The 7,319-nt window shown below is 47.6% G+C and overlaps 1 protein-coding gene across 1 annotated transcript in view; it reads left to right on the top strand.

Annotated features, from left to right (window-relative positions):
* Positions 1-1,027: 1,027 nt before the first annotated feature.
* The window catches only part of Ugdh (UDP-glucose 6-dehydrogenase), a 23,458-nt gene continuing 17,166 nt past the window's right edge, over positions 1,028-7,319 (top strand). The window contains exon 1 of the mRNA XM_021210408.2: positions 1,028-1,277. The gene's annotated coding sequence lies outside the window, so the exon portion shown is untranslated. The remainder of the gene's footprint in view (positions 1,278-7,319) is intronic.

Genomic DNA, 7,319 nt, shown 5'->3' with positions numbered 1-7,319 from the left:
GTTCCAGATCTGCCACCTCTACATAGAGACCATGTCTCAAAAATCTCCCGTGGGCAGGCTAAATAATTTTACGTTTTAAAAGAAGTTTATGCATACAGATGTCTGCATATGTTTGTGCTGGTGGATAGAGCGTGGTCTCCTGGAGCAGGAGATTCAGGCAGTGTTGAGTCCCCTGATGTGGGTCCTGGAGAGTGAACCTCTTAGCCCTTTCTCCAGAGGGCAATTTTACTCTATGCATTTGTAAGGACTAAGTGGTAGAGTGCTTAGAGTTCAATCTCTAGTACCACACACACACACATACACACACGCAAATTCACACCCACACGCGTCTACGTTGCACACGCCTTGCTATGCATCATGCAGACCACCTCCCTTTTAGAATTTGGCTGGAAAGTTTTCCTGGAAAATACGCCCTCCAGGCGTGGGCGCCCGGGTTCTCTGGCCAAGGACCAACCCGGAGACGCTGGCTCAGTCATGATGGGACTCAGCATCGTTTTGACCTGAGGCATCTCCTTCCCAGACCCGGCGCCATCGGGATGGGACGTGACTTAAACTCTGGGCAGCTGTCTGAAGGGTTCGGCGGACGCAGGGGCTTGAAGAGCTTGGGAGAGCCGCGGAGGCCCTCCATCAGAGTCCAGGGGCTGAGAACCCAGCTCGGGCTCCAGGATAAGGGGAAGGCCAGAAAGCCGGAAGACCTTTCTGTGGGCTCGCCCTCCCCTCCCAGGCCCTGTGATCGTGGGTGGTTCACTTGGCACGCGCGAACCTTCCTCATCCCAGATTCCAGGGACCCAGAGCAGGGAAGGAACACAGACAAGGATGACCAACAGGGACCACGACGCCACTCCCTGCCGCTGGTCAGCCTAGCGGGACCCGCGGCGCACGCAGCCACGCCCAACGCCGCTCGCTGCGGGCGGGGGCGGAGCCCGTGACTTGGCTGGAGCTGATTCGTCCTGCTCCGCAAGGGGCGTGACCATACAGTTCGGACCCCGCCCCCTAGGCTGCCCTGGGTCCAGAAGGAAATAGAGGCCTGCCCGGGGGGCCTGGAGCGGAGGGAGGCGGGGCAGCGCGGGGCGGTGGCCGGGTCCAGAGTCCCGGGAGGCCTGGCTGCAGGGGAATGAAGCCTCCGCCTTCCCCGGCAGAAGCATTTAAATACGGCCGCGGGCCGGGGACTCGGGGAGCAGCGGGCGGAGCGGTGTGTAGAGCCTGCGGCTTGGGAGGAAGGCGCTGTCCGAGAGAACGGGATCTGCACGGCCGCTGTGTCCCTGCTTTGGAAGTGGGTAAGCACCGATCCTTTCGGGGTGCCCCCTTCTCGCGGCCCGGGTGTGCGCGTGGTCCCGGGCCCGCTCCCCGTTCGCGGCGGGGCTCCCTACTGCATCATCCCGGTCTCCCTTTTCGGGCCCGGCGGGAATCACGTCGTGCGCTTGCAGGTCAGCCGAGCGGGGCTTTTAATTTCGCAACTCGCGCGTCTTCAAGCCAGTTGTTCTTCTTTCCATTTTCCGATTTGAAACGATCGAGATTTTCCCGCCGCTTCAGACACCCAAACGCCTCCCCCCTCGAAGGAAAGGGTCCTCTCCGTGGGGCCTAATGGGCGCTTCACAGTCCTAAGCTTTGTTGGGGATTAGAGTCTGCTCACCTGGGAGGCGGCTGCTCTCCTCCGGTAGCCCCTAAATGTAGAAAGCAAAGCCCCTTAAAGATGCAGCCCTAAGGCATTTATCCTATAATATCTTGGGGGTGTGTGTGACTCCCGCAGTTCATTGTTGCCCTCTGGACATACGCTTGGACGTTATACTTAATGTCAGGGAAGGCCTTTCTTGGGGGCTTCAGAGACCATGTTTTCGTGAGATCTTAAAAATCTTCACGTACTACGCGTATTGAATAGGGTTGGTCGAGAAATCGCGTATAAAAGAGAGGAGGGGCTGGCTGGGAGAGCGTGCATACGTGGGGTACACAGAGGACTAACTGTTCATCCACTCACCTCAAAGGCCAGTCTGAGGGTTTTTTTTTTTTTTTCCAAATCCCCTGAGAAATGAGAACAGTAGTCTGGTCTGTTTCTTCTGAGGGGTTCTGGACTTGAAAGAGCTGAGTGTTTCTGCTGTGGGCTGTACTTTTTGAGTACTGAGCTAGTCTGAGCTGAATGCTACACAACCCTGGTTTGGAAAATACATCCCCTCCCCCGCCCCCTTCTTTCATCTCTGTATTGCTTTCTCTGCCCTAAAATCTCTAGCCACTAGGCATGCTCTATCGCTCTATCTTTTCTCGAATTTCCACAGCTGTGAATCATTCCCGTTAGACATAAAATTAAGTCTTTCACAATCTTTTTTTTTTTTTTTTTTTGTTTTGAATCAGGGATCTTTTTAAGTGTGCTTCCAGGAAATGACTGAGGTTGGTGTAGCCAGCTGTCTTATCATGTCTGCTGTTTCAGTAGCTGTGAAGGGGTGGCAGATGGATGCTATTCTGTTCAGAGTGCAGTATAGGACATTTGTTGGCTGGTAGTGACATCTTGTAGGTTGAAATGCTTATCTGAATTTATGAGACTTTACATGAACAGTATTTTCAGGATTAAAAAATTAGGAAGAAAACAAAACAAAAAAAAAAAAAACAGAATCAGAAAACATGGGTCATATAAACTGTATTGATAACATTGTATCAAGCTCCATGTCAAAGTTTTTTGTTTTTGTTTTTCTTTTCTTCGAAACAGGGTTTCTCTTTGTAGCCCTGGATGTCCTGGAACTCAAATCCGCCTGCCTCTGCCTCCCAAATGCTGGGATTCAAGGCCTGCACCACCACTGCCTGGCTCATGTTAAAGTTTCCTGAGGATTTTGTTTGAAACTTCCAAGTGACTTTATTTGCTATGCACTGACTGTGTATGTCTCCTTACATAATTCCCTATCCATTGCCTTGTATATGCAGTACTTCATAAAAAAAACTAGCAAGACCCAGGGTACCAAGCCAAAAGGAAGACCCAACCCAAGTAGTTGAGTGTCGTGGCTCATGCCTATAATCAGTTCCCAGGAGGCTGAGGCAGAAGGATCACCATCAGTTCCAGACCAGCCTTGGCTGCAGACCTTAGTGAGAGACAGAAAAGTGGGTGTGTATAGAGAAGAGAAGAAGGAAGAGGAGGAGGGAGAAAGAAAACACAAAACTGAGGGGACCCCCCCCCCAGATGTATCCAGTTCTCCAGTACAGATGCAGCTGCAGTAGTCAGTAGCAACTACTTAGAAAGAACCCTGAATTATGTTTCTGAAATAAAGGCAGATAAGAAGAAACTTAAAGACTAGGGGGTGGGACACAGGGGTAGAATGTCTACCTGTGATTCATGAGACCTCGGATTTAATCCCTCCCTATACATTATAAAAACAAATCATATTAGAGGTATCTTGGGGGAAAATCTGAGCCTATTCTTTAGGTGGGTGGCTAAGGGAGGTAGTGGTTTAATTGTTTCCTATAAACTATGATCAGCCATCTTAACTAATGCTATGAAACATGAAGTCTGCAATCCCAGAGGCCCAGGGAACAGTTATTAACTCAATATTCAGTGACAGATAGCCATCCTAGGTGTTAGAGGTATGGCAAGAACAGCAACTGATAAGGACCACAGCCTTGGTGCTGGAGACATGCCTCAGCCGTTAAAGAGCCCTTGTTCCTCTTGCATAAGACCTGGGTTCAATTCCAAGCTCTCACATTGGTGGCTTACAACCATCTAACACCCAGGCACTCAGGCAGTGTATATTAATTCATATTAAATAAATAAATCTGATTTTTTTAAAAAAAAGATCCATTAGCTTGGGATACATTATTAAACTATGACCTCCTTAAGCCTAGGAGTTTCCTTCCATAGACATTTGATCTATGCGTATTCTGTGAATGTTAACAGAGCATGTCCAGTCTGAGCTTGGGGATATTGGCTGTTTTAATAGCTGTAACTTTTTTTTTTGGGGGGGGGGTCAAGACAGGGTTTCTCTGTATAGCCCTGGCTGTCCTGCAACTCACTTTGTAGACCAGGCTGGCCTCGAACTCAGAAATCTGCCTGCCTCTGCCTCCCGAGTGCTGGGATTAAAGGAATGCCCCACCACACCAGGCTCAATAGTTGTAACTTCTAGGCTATGGAATTAAATTATAACCCTGAAAGATCCTCTGGGCCAACATTACTTAAACATTCTACTTATTAGTTTAATGAAGGAGGGAGACAAGTGTCTATTTTCCTTTTAAAGGATATGTCTTTATGTGTTTGGGTATTTTGGCTGCATGTATGTCTATACCATGTACATGCCTGGTAACTGTGGTCAGAAGGCATCAGATCCCCTGGAACTGGAGTTATGAATGGCTGTGAAACACTATGTGGTGTAGGAGGTTAAACCTAGGTACTCCGGGAGAACAGCAAGTGATAATAACCACTGAGCCATCTCTCCAGCCTGGCCTTATATGTGATAGTTCTGGTTCAATCCTGTGAACCTTGAAGATGAACGTATAGGCCCAGAGTTAATTAGGGTTTAGGTGTTAAATTATGATGATGTAGCTTACAGAGATACTGAGTGGATATGCTGCAAGTGGAACAGCTATCACAGTAGGGATTTTACAGTGTAGTCCCTCGGTATCCCTGGGACAGTCCATCGGGACTACTGCAAATGCCCACATCTGGAAATGCTCAAGTCCTTTAAGTAAAATGGTGCAGTATTTATTTTCCTTACCTGATACATGTCCTTCTGGATACTTTAAATCATCTCTAGTTACATATGATACCTAATGTAACTGAGCACCATGGAACATACTTACAATGCTAGCATTGTGGAGATGATCTTGACTATGAACACAAGACTAGCCCAGCCTACACACAAGTCCTAGGCCAGCCTAGGCAGCATAGGGATACTTTGTCTCAAAACAGACAATAGAAGTAAGACCTGATATAGTGCAAATAGCTCTGCCTTACTGCTTAAGGAACAAGAACAAAAAGTCTATGCATATTCAGTAGAGAGCTGGATTTTTTGGTTTTTGTTTTTTTATTTTTTTTTAGCTGGGGCCTCACTATGTCACTGGGACTGACCTGGAATTTGTAGTGTAGATCAGGATGGCTTCAAGCTTGCTTTGGCTTCCCTAGTGCTAGGATTAAAGATGTGTGCCCTTATATTTGGCCTCCAGTTTTACACACACACACACACACACACACACACACACACACATGCACACATGCCTGCCCGCCTACACACACACACGCCCGCCTGCACGCACGCGTGTGCACACACACACACACACACGCCCATACGCATGCGCGTGCGCGCACACACACACATGCACGCGTGCACACACACACATGCCCGCCTGCACGCGCACGCACGCGCACACGCACGCACACGCAGTTGGCTGATTCTGTGGTTATAGATAGAACCTGTTGGGACAGAGGAGCAGCTGTATTTGTACTTGAGATCTAGAGCATCATCTGTTTCTGGTAGTGTACTTTCTGGGAACGCGCACTGATAAAGCATCAGAACAGAGTCTTTTGAGGAATTATGCTGTCCAAGACTGGACAATGGTATTCCTGTCTTCATTTCCCTGGAACCAAACATTACCTCCTCTTTACATCCCTTGTCACTGTTCTTTTGTATCAAAGTAAGTATCACATCAAATATCCAATTGTTGTGTTCCTGACTCTGTCTCTAGACTTAAAACTCCACCCTGCTTGTAACCACGCCCCCCTCTCCAATAGGGAATAGGTTTTTGTTGTAGCAATGCCTCTAATGATGGTTCATTCGACTATGTGGATTGCTATTAGATTGTGCCTTACAGATTGCTGTCTTGCTCTCCTGAGAGAGCCACTCCAGAGCCACCTGTTCTGCAGTCATGTTTCAGGAGACAGTGATGGCCCCTCTTAGCTCCTCAGTACCCACTCCTCACTGAGCGAGCACCTCACTTCTGTTTATTCTTCTACTTGGACCTAGACTCTTCTTTCCAGCTTCCTTTCTAGGCCCAACTTGTACTTCTGCATTGAGATGACCCTTTTTTGCTGCTTCATCCCCCCACCCCTGATATTGTATTGTGTGTGTGAGGGGGTCAGAGGGCAACGTTCAGGAACTAGTTTTCTCCCTCCAACTTTATGTGGGTTCCAGGGGCTGAAACAAGGCCATCAGGCTTGCTTCACTCTCTGAACCAACTCAGAGGTCCCTCTTCACCTCATCCTGTTCTCCCTTGGACTTGGACACTCATTTGGCCTTCTGGCTGATGATCTTCTTATCACTTAGCCGTTTTATTAGGGTCTGATATCTTTTTTTTTCTCTTTTTTCTTTTTCGAGTCAGGGTTCTCTGTGTAGCCCTGACTGTCCTGAAACTTGCTTTGACCAGGCAGGCCTCAAACTCACATAAATCTACCTGCCTTTGCCTCCCAAGTGCTGGGACCAAAGGCGTGCACCACCAGGCCCAGCTTGGAAACATTACCTTTTTTGTGGAGGAAAGGACCAGGCCCTGGAACACATTGAAGCCATTTTTCTGAAACCAGATGCCCACGCTTCCTTGTGTAGAGGTGGGACAGCTGCAGTGAAGGCTACAAACATGTCTCCCTGAAGGTAGGAGATTTTCAGATTGCTCAGAGCTTAGCCACTTAGTGTTCCCAACATCATCTTTTCCATTCACGTAGGGTAGGCAAAGCATGATGGGTGAGGCAAGGAAAGATGGCAGACTGCCAGAAGTCAGCCTGGTGCCCTTGGTATTTTTACTGAGGCAAGTCTTGTAATCCTAAAAGTTATTAAATATGTGTTTTATTTCTGTAGCTTCACACAAGTGCTAATAGAGAACTTCTAACTCACTTCCTTAGGCTCTTAAGGAATCTGTAGACTTAGCATGGTTTTAATATTTCTTGGTAACTGTATCCATACAGAAGAATGCAGCATAACCATTAAAGTTGAGGATATGACTGTAGAATACAGTAAGTTAAAAAAAAATATAAAGCCATCTCTTTAGCTTTTACCTCCCTCACTCTCTAGCCCCCCCCTCCCTGCCTCCCTTGATCGGCCTCTCTCTTTCTCTCTCTTTCTCTCTCTCTCTCTCTCTCTCTCTCTCTCTCTCTCTCTCTTTCTACCTTCTCTCTTTCCCCCTGCCTTTCTATAATAAAGCTCTAAAACCATTAAAAAAAAAAAAAGCCATGTGTAGAGACTGTCTATATATGGTATTTCTTCAGTACAGAAATAAGATTATGCCAGGCACGATGGTGCATGCCTTTAATTCATCACTCAGGAGGCAGATCTTTCTAAGTTTGAGGCCAACTTAGTCTACATAGAGAGCTTCAGCATAGAGCTAAAACCCTGTGGTGTGTGTGTATATATATATATATA

Source organism: Mus pahari, chromosome 13 (genome assembly GCF_900095145.1).
Source record: "Mus pahari chromosome 13, PAHARI_EIJ_v1.1, whole genome shotgun sequence".
In the NCBI taxonomy this organism is placed as follows: domain Eukaryota; kingdom Metazoa; phylum Chordata; class Mammalia; order Rodentia; family Muridae; genus Mus; species Mus pahari.
This window is presented reverse-complemented; position numbering and strand designations above follow the sequence as displayed.